At 28.2% G+C, this 13,360-nt stretch overlaps 1 protein-coding gene across 1 annotated transcript in view; it reads left to right on the forward strand.

The window, feature by feature from the left end:
- The first annotated feature begins 2,756 nt into the window (after positions 1–2,756).
- Positions 2,757–13,360, forward strand: part of sNPF-R (short neuropeptide F receptor) — a 123,536-nt gene continuing 112,932 nt past the window's right edge. Inside the window, exon 1 of the mRNA XM_075307601.1 lies at positions 2,757–2,965. The gene's annotated coding sequence lies outside the window, so the exon portion shown is untranslated. The remainder of the gene's footprint in view (positions 2,966–13,360) is intronic.

The following is a 13,360-nucleotide window of genomic DNA, read 5'->3' on the forward strand; positions in this document are numbered from 1 at the left end:
ACTTAAATAGAATCAAAAGAAACGAGATCAATCTTAAACAATTACTTTTATTAGATGCATAAAGTTTAATTTATTGATCATAGATGTTTGGGAGCCACCGTGGTGCAATGGTTAGCATGCTCGCCTTGCATACACAAGGTCATGGGTTCGATTCTTCCTTCGACCGAACACCAAGAAGAGTTTCAGCGGTGGATTATCCCACCTAAGTAATGCTGGTGACATTTCCGAGTGTTTCGAAGCTTCTCTAAGTAGTTTCACTGCAATGTAAAACGCCGTTTGGACTCGGCTATAAAAAGGAGGTCCTTTGTCATTGAGCTTAACATGGAATCGGGGAGCACTCACAGATGTTTTGTCTTCAGAGATATTTTTATAGAAAATTTTATACAAATTTTAGAAAAAAGATTTATATAAATTTCGTTTTCACCAAACTTTCTTTTTATTGCAGTTAGTGGTTGATTTCTATCTTTATGATAGCAACCAAAAATGAGAAAAATGTTTTATAAAAATAAAGGACATCATTTTACCAATTTAAAAATAAAATTTTGAGAAAATTTTCTATAGAAATAAAATTTTGCCAAAAATTTTCTATAGAAATAAAATTTTGTTAAAAACTTTCTATCGTAATAAAATCTTGCCAACAATTTTCTATAGAAATAAAATTTTGACAAAATTTTCTATAGAAATAAAATTTTGACAAAATTTTCTATAGAAATACAATTTTGACAAAATTTTCTATAGAAATACAATTTTGCCAAAAAATTTTTATATAAATGAAAATTTGACAAAAATTTTCTATAGAAATAAAATTTTGACAAAATTTTCTATAGAAATAAAATTGTGACAAAATTTCTATAGAAATAAAATTGGGACAAAATTTTCTCCAAAAATAAAATTTTGCAAAAATTTTCTATAGAAATAAGATGTTAGCAAAATTTTCTATAGAAAAAAATTGTGCAAACATTTTCTATAGAAAAGAAAATTCCATAAAAAAAATAAAAAAATGTTGACTAAATTCTCTATAAAAAGTTTAATTTTCGTTTTGGGCCATACACCAGTCTCATTTTTTCTTCCTTTTTACGACACATTTACATTTCAAGGGATATTTATACGCCACAAAAAAATTGTTGCTATTATGAGTGATCATAAAATAATAAATAAACTTCTAACATAAAATAATAAAACTTTTTTTCTTTCTTCGAAGAAATATTTTTTCATAATAACCGCCAAAATTTGATGAAACGGTGCAAAATAAGATTTTTTTGGTAATTTTTTTTCCAATTTTGGTAGATTTTTTTTGGCTCGAGTGGCAACCGTTTACAAGAGTCGATCCCTTACTTGTTTTTTTCCTTCAAAATATGAAAGTTTTTTTTTTATTTTCTACAATATTTTCTATAAATTTTCTTCAATGTGAAAAGAAAAATGATTAATCTATTTGAATTATGTTTTAATCAGTAAAATATTTTAGTGAAATTTTTCTAAAATAATCGGGGTGATATTCTTTTATGATGCACGCAGAGAAGGAATTTGATCACCTCAAACATGTTTCAAGAGCAAAATGTTATTTTTGTATGGTGACCATATAACATGTTTGTCACTAAAATGTTATTTTCTCGTCAAATATAACCTGCTTGCCGAAATCAGATACATGATTTCCGAGGAAATAACATGGTTGCGAAAACCATGTTACATGGTCATCACCCAAAAATAAAATTTTGCTCTTAAAACATGTTTGAGGTCATCATATTCCTTCTCTGGGTGTGGGTTCACTTTTTTCGAGTGTATTATATGATTTATTTTGTGATTATTTGTATTTTTTTTTATCAAAATTCTTCATTTAAATAACATTCAATGTTTCTTTGAATAACATTGGAAGAGCAATTAACTAAGATCTCTTCAAAATTTATTAAACTCAGATTCTCTTAGATTTTCTATAATGGAATCTCTTTTCCAATTCGCCTGCTATGTTTAAAACCTGTTGTTGTATGGGAAGAGAGAACATAAACAAACTTACACAATAGCTCTTGCTCTTGCAACGAGGAGAACGCAATGAATTCTTTTCTCCTACAATACAAAACCGAACACCCCCATAAACAAACGAAGCAGGTTGACTGCTTACATTGCCATACACACACACATATACACTTATAGCATAGCCATAGCCATTGAGATGCATAGCCTCCAAATACATGAATAGCAAGCATCCCATAGATTGAAGTTGACTTTTTCTTTTTGAAGCCGGAACAATATCTTACGAACACCAATACAAATGAGAAAAACATAGCCGCCAATATAAACTCACCCACACTTGAATACAGTTGCTCATTGTCTAGGCTACATACACACGCTCGCACACACATAATTTTGGATAAAAGCCAAACCATGCAGCCACCCAGCCAGCTAACCAGACACAGACAAACCAAAGTGACTTGGGATTATGGCAGGGAAAAAGTCGTTTTACATGGAAGAAATTCGTTAGAACGAATATTTAGTTGATAACGACACTTCAACGGTAACGGTTGTCAAAGGCGGCAAAACAGAAAAAAAAATCGTTGTTAATGTTAATGGTTTATTAGGACTTTGGGAATAAAATAAAGAAATTCAGCATAAATATATAAAATAAAATTAAAAAAACGTTAAATTAAAATTTAAAAAAAGGATTTTAAAACAAAAAATAAAAAAATAATTTTTGGAAATTTAAACCAAAACAAAAAACTAATTAGAAATTTTTAGTTAAAAAAAAAAAATAAATAAAAAATTCTTGTTAAAACCAAGTGTTAAAGTGCGACTAAATTCGAAAGAAACCTTTTAGGTTGATATAAGCGCTAAAGGAATTAAGCCATTTAAAATTAAAATCATTATTACTCATACGTCATGCTGTGAACTGTGTTTGTGTGTGTTCTTTGATATGCTGACTTATGCTGAAGTGTGCTGTGTGCTTTGGTATTGAATGGTGCGATGAAAAAAGGTGCGAAAAGTAGTCAATTAAAAATCACTTATAAGCAACAGTGTTAGGTTTACTCTAATCTCAAGGTGTGACAACAACAACAGCAACAACAACTATAGCAAAAGCCAAAGAAACGGAAATTAAAAACAACAACACCAAAAAATCAAAGTTATGGGCTTTAACAGCTTGGCATGTGTGGTATGGATAAAACCTTCGGAAATTTCATTTCTTTGCTTTTGTATGCGTATGTGTGTGTGTGTTTGTGCAAGAGAGTGCGTAAGTGTTAAAACACTGATGAAATTAACTTCCGCTCACTGTAATTTATTATAATTGTTCTCTTCGCAAGGATTGCGATAATTTTTCCCTCTGCAGGTGTTTTGAAATTACAGGAAGTAATCTGAATGTTTCTTCACCTTGGGCATCAACATTACGACAAGAAGTCATAAAGTTTTTGTTGTTTTTTTCTCTTTTCCAAATAAAATTAATGTGGTAACAAAAATGGCCAGAAATTAAATCTTTAAATTAAGATAATCAAGAGAAAAACTGGTTAATAGCTGACAGTCGATTATGTTATGGCCTAAAGGATCATTGGTGTCATATTTTGTATCTTATAAGTAGATTTGCTAGAAGAGACTCTTAGGCTCTTAGGATATGAAAATAAAAACAGATAATTTCTTTATCTAGATTTTATGTAGGCAGAATTTTTATATAAATTACATAGAGAGCGTTTAATTCACGCAATAAACAGAATTCTCCAAGACTAAAAATTCTTCAGATTAAAAATTTCGATTATAAACCAGTAAAGAAGTTAGACTTTTGGTACTAGTCAAAATCGACTATTGGAGTTTTAATTGAGAAATCTTTTTATGCTACCTTAAGACAAAAAGACAGAAGTTGATTTGTCCAAATAGGTTGGACAGTTCAAGGATAGACTTTCATAAAAATCGGTAATTTGACTTTTCAAATTTGTTATTTTTCCGAATTCAAGAAGTTGATGTCGATTTAGTCTCATTATAATGCTGAAATTATAATGAGACTGAATCGATATTTGTTGTTTTCAGCTTAAACCATGCATTGACTAAACTACAAGTGTAGCTTAATCAACAGAGGAAAATTATATTTGTCAAATTTATTGGGGTAAAGCCCTATAACTGCAAGATGGTTGGATGGACGGCCGTTTCGGAATTACCACATTCCTCATCAGCATCCTCTACTTACAGCAAAACTATCAATCAATTATCAGAATTAATTCGGTACACCCAAAGTAAATTACACTCGAAACTCCCGAAAAAGAGGTTTTCGATAGTCGAGTTCTACCTTTCGACTGTCCAACTTATTCCAAATTTGGAAAAATCAACTTGTGTCTTTAAGACTTTAGGTAGCATAAAAAGAACCACTTCACATTAACATTTCCAATTTCTTATTTAAACTCGAATATTCGATTTCGATTACAATAAAAAGTAATTTAATTGATTGTGACTAGTACCAAAAGTCTAGCTTATTTGATCTTGTCTTGATTTGCCAAGAATTCACCAAATTTGACGACGATCGGTTAGTAAAGGAAACGCATTGTGACCATGGTTGCCACTCGACCCAAAAATAATCTACCAAAACTTGAAGACAATTTTGGCAAAAAAAATTGTTTTCCAAAATTTTATTTCCATAGAAAATATTGTCAAAATTTTATTTCCATAGAAAATATTGTCAAAATTTTATTCCTACAGAAAATTTTGTCAACATTTTATTTTCTCAAAATTTTATTTCTATAGAAAATTTTCTCAAAATTTTATTTCTAAAGAAAATTCTCTTCAAAATTTTATTTCCATAGAAAATATTGTCAAAATTTTATTTCTACAGAAAATTTTGTCAACATTTTATTTCTATAGAAAATTTTGTCAAAATTTTATTTCTATACAAAATTTTGTCAAAATTTTATTTCTATAGAAAATTTTGTAAAAATTGTATTTCTGTAAAAAATTTTCTCAAAATTATATTTCTATAGAAAATGTCCATAGAAAATATTGTCAAAATTGTAACAGGTTGGCTGATAAGTCCCCGGTCTGACACTAGTATTATCTAGTATTAAATGCATTTTTATATAGTACCAACCTTCAAATGATTCGTGTCAAAATTTGACGTCTGTAAGTCAATTAGTTTTTGACATAGAGCGTCTTTTGTGAAGCAACTTTTATTATTGTGAAAAAATGGAAAAGAAGGAATTTCGTGTTTTGATAAAATACTGTTTTCTGAAGGGAAAGATACGGTGTAAGCAAAAACTTGGCTTGATAATGAGTTTCAGGGCTCTGCCCCAGGAAAATCAACAATAATTGATTGGTATGCAAAATTCAAGCGTGGCGAAATGCGCACGGAGGATGGTGAACACAGTGGACGTCCGAAAGAGGTGGTTACCGACGAAAACATCAAAAAAATCCACAAAATGATTTTGAATGACCGTAAAATGAAGTTGATCGAGATAGCAGAGGCCTTAAAGATATCAGAGGGTGCCGCGCGAGCTCACATTTGACCAAAAACGCCCGAAAGAGGTGGTTACCGACGAAAACATCAAAAAAATCCACAAAATGATTTTGAATGACAGTAAAATGAAGTTGATCGAGATAGCAGAGGCCTTAAAGATATCAGAGGGTGCCGCACGAGCTCACATTTGACCAAAAACAACAACGTGTTGATGATTCTGAGCGGCGTTTGCAGCTGTTAACTCGTAATACACCCGAGTTTTTCCGTCGCTATGTGACAATGGATGAAACATGGCTCCATCACTACACTCCTGAGCCCAATCGACAGTCGGCTGAGTGGACAGCGACCGGTGAACCGTCTCCGAAGCGTGGAAAGACTCAAAGTAATGGCCTCTGTTTTTTGGGATGCGCATGGAATAATTTTTATCGATTATCTTGAGAAGGGAAAAACCATCAACAGTGACTATTATATGGCGTTATTGGAGCGTTTGAAGGTCGAAATCGCGGCAAAACGGCCCCATATGAAGAAGAAAAAAGTGTTGTTCCACCAAGACAACGCACCGTGCCACAAGTCATTAAGAACGATGGCAAAAATTCATGAATTGGGCTTCGAATTGCTTCCCCACCCGCCGTATTCTCCAGATCTGGCCCTCAGCGACTTTTTCTTGTTCTCAGACCTTAAAAGGATGCTCGCAGGAAAAAAATTTGGCTGCAATGAAGAGGTGATCGCCGAAACTGAGGCCTATTTTGAGGCAAAACCGAAGGAGTACTACGAAAATGGTATCAAAAAATTGGAAGGTCGTTACAATCGTTGTATCTCGCTCTTGAAGGGAACTATGTTGAATAGTAAAAACGAATTTTGAAAAAAAAAAATATGTTGTTCTTTGTTAGACCGGGGACTTATCAGCCAACCTGTTATTTCCATAGAAAATATTTTCAAAATTTTGTTTCCATAGAAAATTTTCTCAAAAAGTTATTTCTATAGAAAATTTTCTCAAAAATTTATTTTTATAGACAATTTTCTCAAAAATTTATTTCTATAGAAAATTTTCTCAAAATTTTATTTCTATAGAAAAAGTCCATAGAAAATATTGTCAAAATTTTGTTTCAGCAAACATTTTTGTCAACATTTTATTTCAATAGAAAATGTTGTCAAATTTTTTTTTTCTATAGAAAATTTTGTCAAAATTTAATTTTTATAGAAAAATTTTCCAAAATTTTTTTTTATAGAAAATTTTTTTACAATTTTATTTTTTATAGAAAAATTTTCCAAAATTTTATTTGTTTTAGAAAATTTTGTCAAAATTTTATTTTTATTTTTATTTCTATAGAAAATGTTTGGACATTTTTTTTTCTATAGAAAATGTTTGGAAAATATTTCTATAGAAAATTTTTGCAAAAAAAAAAAAAAAAAATTAAAAATTTATTTCTATAGAAAATTTTCTCAAAATTTTATTTCCAAATCTCCCGAATCATCGAGAATACTATAGCATTCGTCTTCGTGCCAAAAAAAAAAAACACTCTATGCTAAATTTCACCAAAATTGGTTAATAAATGCCACCGGAATCCTGCGAACAACAAATACATGTACAGACGGACGGATGGACACCAAGAGCTATGTTAGATCGACTCAGGAGGTGATTCTTTAACTAAATTTTAACTAAATTGTATTTTGTTATTTGAGGATTATATAGTATAGTTTTCCAATAACGACAATTTATTAGCACTTATTTCTCAGAGAACCAGCAAAAATAAATTCGGTCTCATAAAATTATAAAAAAAAAATTGTTTGCACCAAATGATTAGCATACTAACCACATTGTAGTTTATTCTAAATATTTTCGAGAATTATTTCTTTCTACTTCAGTTAGCAGTCGTTGATTTTTATACACATGTATAGTTCATAAAATTTTTGAAAAAAAAACAAAAAAATTATTGGGCTGAGGAAAAATTGTTAAAAAAAAAAATTTAAAAATTAACTAAACAAAATAAATATTTTTTTTTTTAAATTTTAGCATTTTTATAATTTAAAAAAATTTGATTTGTTTTATAGTTAAAAAAGCTTCGATGACTTAAAAAATCATTTTAGGGTAACAAATAGTTATGTTTTTATTCTGGGCATTACTTCTTGGGTCAAAAAAATTAAAAAAAAAAAAAAAAAAATATTAAAAAATAAACTAAACAAAATAAATATTTTTTTACAAAAAAAATTTCGCTGGCTTAAAAAATCAATTCGGGGGAGCATATAATTATGTTTTTATTCTGGGCATTACTTCTTGGGTCAAACAATTTTAGAAAATATATTAAAAAATAAACTAAACAAAATAATTATTTTTTTTACAATTTAGCATTTTTATAATTAAAAAAAAATCAAAAAAAACTTCGCTGGCTTAAAAAATCAATTCGGGGGAACATATAATTATGTTTTTATTCTGGGCATTACTTCTTGGGTCAAAAAATTGTAAAAAAAATATTAAAAAATAAACTAAACAAAATAAATATTTTTTTTTACAATTTAGCATTTTTATAATTTAAAAAAAGATGCAAAAAAAACTTCGCTGGCTTAAAAAATTAATTCGGGGAAACATATAATTATGGTTTTATTCTGGGCATTACTTCTTGGGTCAAAAAAAATGTAAAAAAAAATATTAAAAAATAAACTAAACAAAATAAATGTTTTTGTTTATAATTTAGCATTTTTATAATTAAAAAACAAAAACATGCAAAAAAAACTTCGCTGGCTTAAAAAATCAATTCGAGGGAACATATAATTATATTTTTATTCTGGGCATTACTTCTTCGCCCAGAAAAGAATGCCTATATCTTTAAGGCTAATATTGAATCTTTACTAAAATTCACTTGCATTTCATATTAAAGTCACATATTCACTATGCAATGTTTTGTTCATCGTCAGCATTCATATACTGGTACTTCAAGTATTCACTAAAGAAGCCCACAGAAAACGTGCTCAAGTGGCCTTATTATTACGGCTACTACAATTGTATTAAATTATATAGGGCCTAAATACGGTAATGATTGTGGTAACGTCTGTCAGTACGGGGCAAAAATCAAATACGTGAAAAGTAAAAACGCCGCTAATAATACCAGATACCAGAAAAGAAACAGACAACAAATGTATTGCGTTTGCTTTGCATTGTAAGACCACAAGAGTCAAAAGAAAATATACTCATGTAGAAATTTCACCGGTTCTTTAATTAAAGGATACACTAAAAAAAAAACTTATTTTCATTTCACTAAAATAAAAATTAATGTTTAGAACTGCCTCATTTGCTAATGTATGTAAATCCCAGAAATCACTTGACAAAAGCATTGTCTATGTCAAAAAATCAGCGGTAAAAATATATTTTCTCTAAGTGTAAGCAAAGCACTTTAGATGACAAAATAATTTTATGTAGTAGTAGTAGCGACTCCTCTCCAGGAAAAGAAAATCACGGCCAAGCTTTTGTTAAAGCATTACAAAAGACCTCTCAGTGAACATCCTGGGTGCCTATGTCTGTTGATTGAGTTGAAGTTCACTTGGCTTGGAAACACAAAACCAGACAATGAACCACAAGAGTTCAAGTTGAGTCTTGAAGTTATCTCCAGTAGCAGCAGCATCAGCATCAGCAAGTGTTCTGTGCTGTAGCTGTAGCTTTTATATCCATGAATTTTCATTAAATGTAGAGCTCCAAAGAAATCTCACAAATCTGGTAAACAAAAAACTGGACTGAATATCGTAATAACAAGAAGTAAAATAATCCGAGTACTTTTGTATTTCTTGGAGGGAATTTTGTAGGGTACTTAACTAAATTAATAAATTACTTGTTTTGCCATCCCGCTAGGACTCTTGTTGCTACAACTTGAAATTAAAGTGGATTGGAATTGGACAATGCTTCACCATCACATCCACTCTTTAAGTCCGAAAATCTCCGGTACTTGGAATTCTTGTTGAAGAACTCTTTTCCCATCTCGTTGTCGCTACTAAGCCTCAATGGCCAAATAACTCATGCTGTAGAGATTTTTGTTGTTCTTGTTCTTTGTTTTATTTCCTTTCCATTTATCTCTAAATAAAAATCTTTTGGGCATTTACATCCTCTTACCGTGCCATAGATACAGTGGGAAGGAAAATTTGTTGAACATGGCAAATTTGTTCGCCTAGAAGGTAAACTAATTTAAATTAAATAAAATTTAAAGTTAAAATTAAAATTGAAATTAATAATAAAATTATAAACAAAAAATTATTTATTTTTAAACTAACAATAATTAAACAAAAATTAAATTAATTAAAATAAAAATAAAAATGCTTTTAATTGGCTTAAAATTAATAATAAAATAAAAACCAAAATTAAATTAAATATGTAGGGCTTCGCCTATATTTAAATTAAAATTGAACTAAAATTAAGTTAAAAAAGTTAAAAGTTAAAATTTATAATACATAATAAAAAAGTATAAATTAATTAGAAAATTGGAATTAAAGTTATAATTAATTATTAATAAAAAAATTAAAATTAACATTAACATTAAAACATTTATGATTCAAATAATAAAATTAAAATTAAGCTTAAAATTAATTAGCAAATAGGAATTAAAGTTATAATTAAAAATTAATTACTAATAATAGAAATTAAGATTAAAAAAAAAAATAAAATTTTAATCAACATTAAATATAAAGTTAAAATTAATATTAAAATTTAAATTTAAATCAACATTAAATATAAAGTTAAAATTAATAATAAAATTAAGATTAATAATAAAATTAAAATTGCAGTTAAGACTAAAATTAAAATCAAAATTAAAGTTAAAATTTATAATACGTAATAAAAAAAGTTAAAATTAATTAGAAAATTGGAATTAAAGTTATAATTAATTATTAATAATAAAAATTAAAATTAAGATTACGATTAAAATAATTAATAATAAAATAAAAACCAAAATTAAATTAAATATGTAGGGCTTCGCCTATATTTAAATTAAAATTGAACTAAAATTAAGTTAAAAAAGTTAATATTTATAATACATAATAAAAAAGTATAAATTAATTAGAAAATTGGAATTAAAGTTATAATTAATTATTAATAAAAAAATTAAAATTAACATTAAAACATTTATGATTCAAATAATAAAATTAAAATTAAGCTTAAAATTAATTAGCAAATAGGAATTAAAGTTATAATTAATAATTAATTACTAATAATAGAAATTAAGATTAAAAAAAAAATAAAATTTAAATCAACATTAAATATAAAGTTAAAATTAATATTAAAATTAAAATTTAAATCAACATTAAATATAAAGTTAAAATTAATAATAAAATTAAGATTAATAATAAAATTAAAATTGCAGTTAAGACTAAAATTAAAATCAAAATTAAAGTTAAAATTTATAATACGTAATAAAAAAAGTTTAAATTAATTAGAAAATTGGAATTAAAGTTATAATTAAGTATTAATAATAAACATTAAAATTAAGATTAAGATTAAAACATTTATGATTCAAATAATAAAATTAAAATTAAGCTTAAAATTAATTAGCAAATAGGAATTAAAGTTTTAATTAATAATTAATTACTAATAATAAAAATTAAAATTTAAATCAACATTAAATATAAAGTTAAATTAATAATAAAATTTAAATTTAAATCGTCATTAAATATAAAGTTACAATTAATAATAAAATTAAGATTAATAATAAAATTAAAATTGGAGTTAAGACTAAAATTAATATGAAAACAAGTATTTAAGATTCGGCCGGGCCGAATCTTAAATACCCACCACCATGAAATAAATATTAGGGTTTCCTTTGAAATTTCAGGAGGGATTGAGGACACTTCCCGAAGATAAATAAAGATTTCACCTATGAGGACTATATCAGATTCTGGATTTATAAGAACCATTTTTGTTTGAGTTTTAGAGGAATCATTAACATCTCTTGTAAATTAATGTCTTGATTTGAAGCAACGTCTTGATTTCAAGCAATTTTCATGATCAGTGCGCCTTCTACAGCCTCAAGAAGTGAAGTCGGTCTATATGGAGGCATTACCAAATGGACCGATAAAAACTTAATCCGATACACGTTTTTGTGAATATTTACAATTTCAGGCAAATCAGATAACAATTACGGTTTCTAGAAACCCAAGGAGTTAAATCGGGAGATCGTTCTTATGGGGGCTATACTAAAATATGGACCGATACTCACCGTTTTCGGCACACCTCTTTATGACCCGAAAATACCTCTAGATTTCCAATTTCAGGTAAATTGAATGAAAACTGCGGTTTCTATAAGCCCAAGAAGTAAACTCGGGAGATCGGTCTATATGGGGGCTATACCAAAACATGGACCGATACTCACCATTTGTGGCACACCTCTTTATGGTCATAAAATACCTCTAGATTTCCAATTTCAGGCAAATTGGATAAAAACTTTTGATTCTAGTAGCCCAAGAAGTAAAATCGGGAAATCGGTCTATATGGGGGTTATACCAAAATATGGACCGATACTCACCAATTTCGGCACACCTCTTTATGGTCCTAAAATACCTCTAGATTTCCAATTTCAGACAAATTGGATAAAAACTGCGATTTCTATAAGCCCAAGACCCCAAATCGGGAGGTCGTTTTATATGGGGACCATACCAAAACATGGACCGATGCTCACAATTTTTGGCACACGTATTTGTGGTCCTACAATACCTCTAGATTTCCAATTTTGAATAAAAACTGCTGTTTCTATAAGCCCAAGAAGTAAAATCGGGAGATCGGTCTATATGGGGGCTATACCAAAACATGGACCGATACTCACCATTTTTGGCACATCTCTTTATGGTCATAAACTACCTCTAGATTTCAAATTTCAGGTAAATTGACTAAAAACTGCGGTTTCTATAAGCCCAAGAAGTAAAATCGGGAGATCGGTCTATATGGGTGCTATACCAAAATATGGACCGATACTCACAATTTTTGACACACGTATTAGTGGTTCTACAATACCTATAGATTTCCAATTTCAGGTAAATTGAATAAAAACTGCGGTTTCTATAAGCCCAAGAAGTAAAATCGGGAGATCGGTCTATATGGGGGCTATACTAAAACCTGGACCGATACTCACCATTTTTGGCACACCTATTTATGGTCATAAAATACCTCTAGATTTCAAATTTCAACAAATTGGATAAAAACTACGATTTCTATAAGCCCAAGACCCCAAATCGGGAGGTCGGTTTATATGGGGACTATATCAAAACTTGGACCGATATAGCCCATCTTCGAACTTGACCTGCCTGCAGACAAAAGACGAGTTTGTGCAAAATTTCAGCACGATTGCTTCATTATTGAAGACTGTAGCGTGATTACAACAGACAGACAGACAGACGGACATCGTTATATCGTCTTAGAATTTCTCCTTGATCAAGAATATATATACTTTATATAGTCGGAAATCGATATTTCGATGTGTTACACACGGAATGGCAAACTTCTTATACCCCCGTCACCATTCTATGGTGGTGGGTATAATTAATGTTAAAATTAATAATAAAATTAAAATTAAAAAAAATTTTTCATTTCAATTAAAGATAAAATTAAATAATAAAATTTAAATTAAAGCAAGGGCCCTACATTTCCTAAAATTAAAATTAAGTTAAAATTAATAATAACATTTAAATCAAAATTAAAATTGAAATTAAAAATAAAATTAAAATCCAAATTAAAATTGAAATAAAAATCAAAATAATATAAGAAATATCAAATTAAAATGTAAATCAAATTTAAATTTAAAATTTTAATTAACAATAAAATTTATATTCTAATCGAAACTAACAAAAATTAAAATTGAAAATAAACTTCAAATTGAAAATAAAATAGAAATCAAAGTTAAAATTAGAATTATTATTAAAATATAATATAATAAACATTGAAATAAAATAAAAATTAATAGTGAAATTAAA

The sequence above is a fragment of the Haematobia irritans genome, chromosome 4, assembly GCF_050003625.1.
Source record: "Haematobia irritans isolate KBUSLIRL chromosome 4, ASM5000362v1, whole genome shotgun sequence".
Classification (NCBI taxonomy): Eukaryota; Metazoa; Arthropoda; class Insecta; order Diptera; family Muscidae; genus Haematobia; species Haematobia irritans.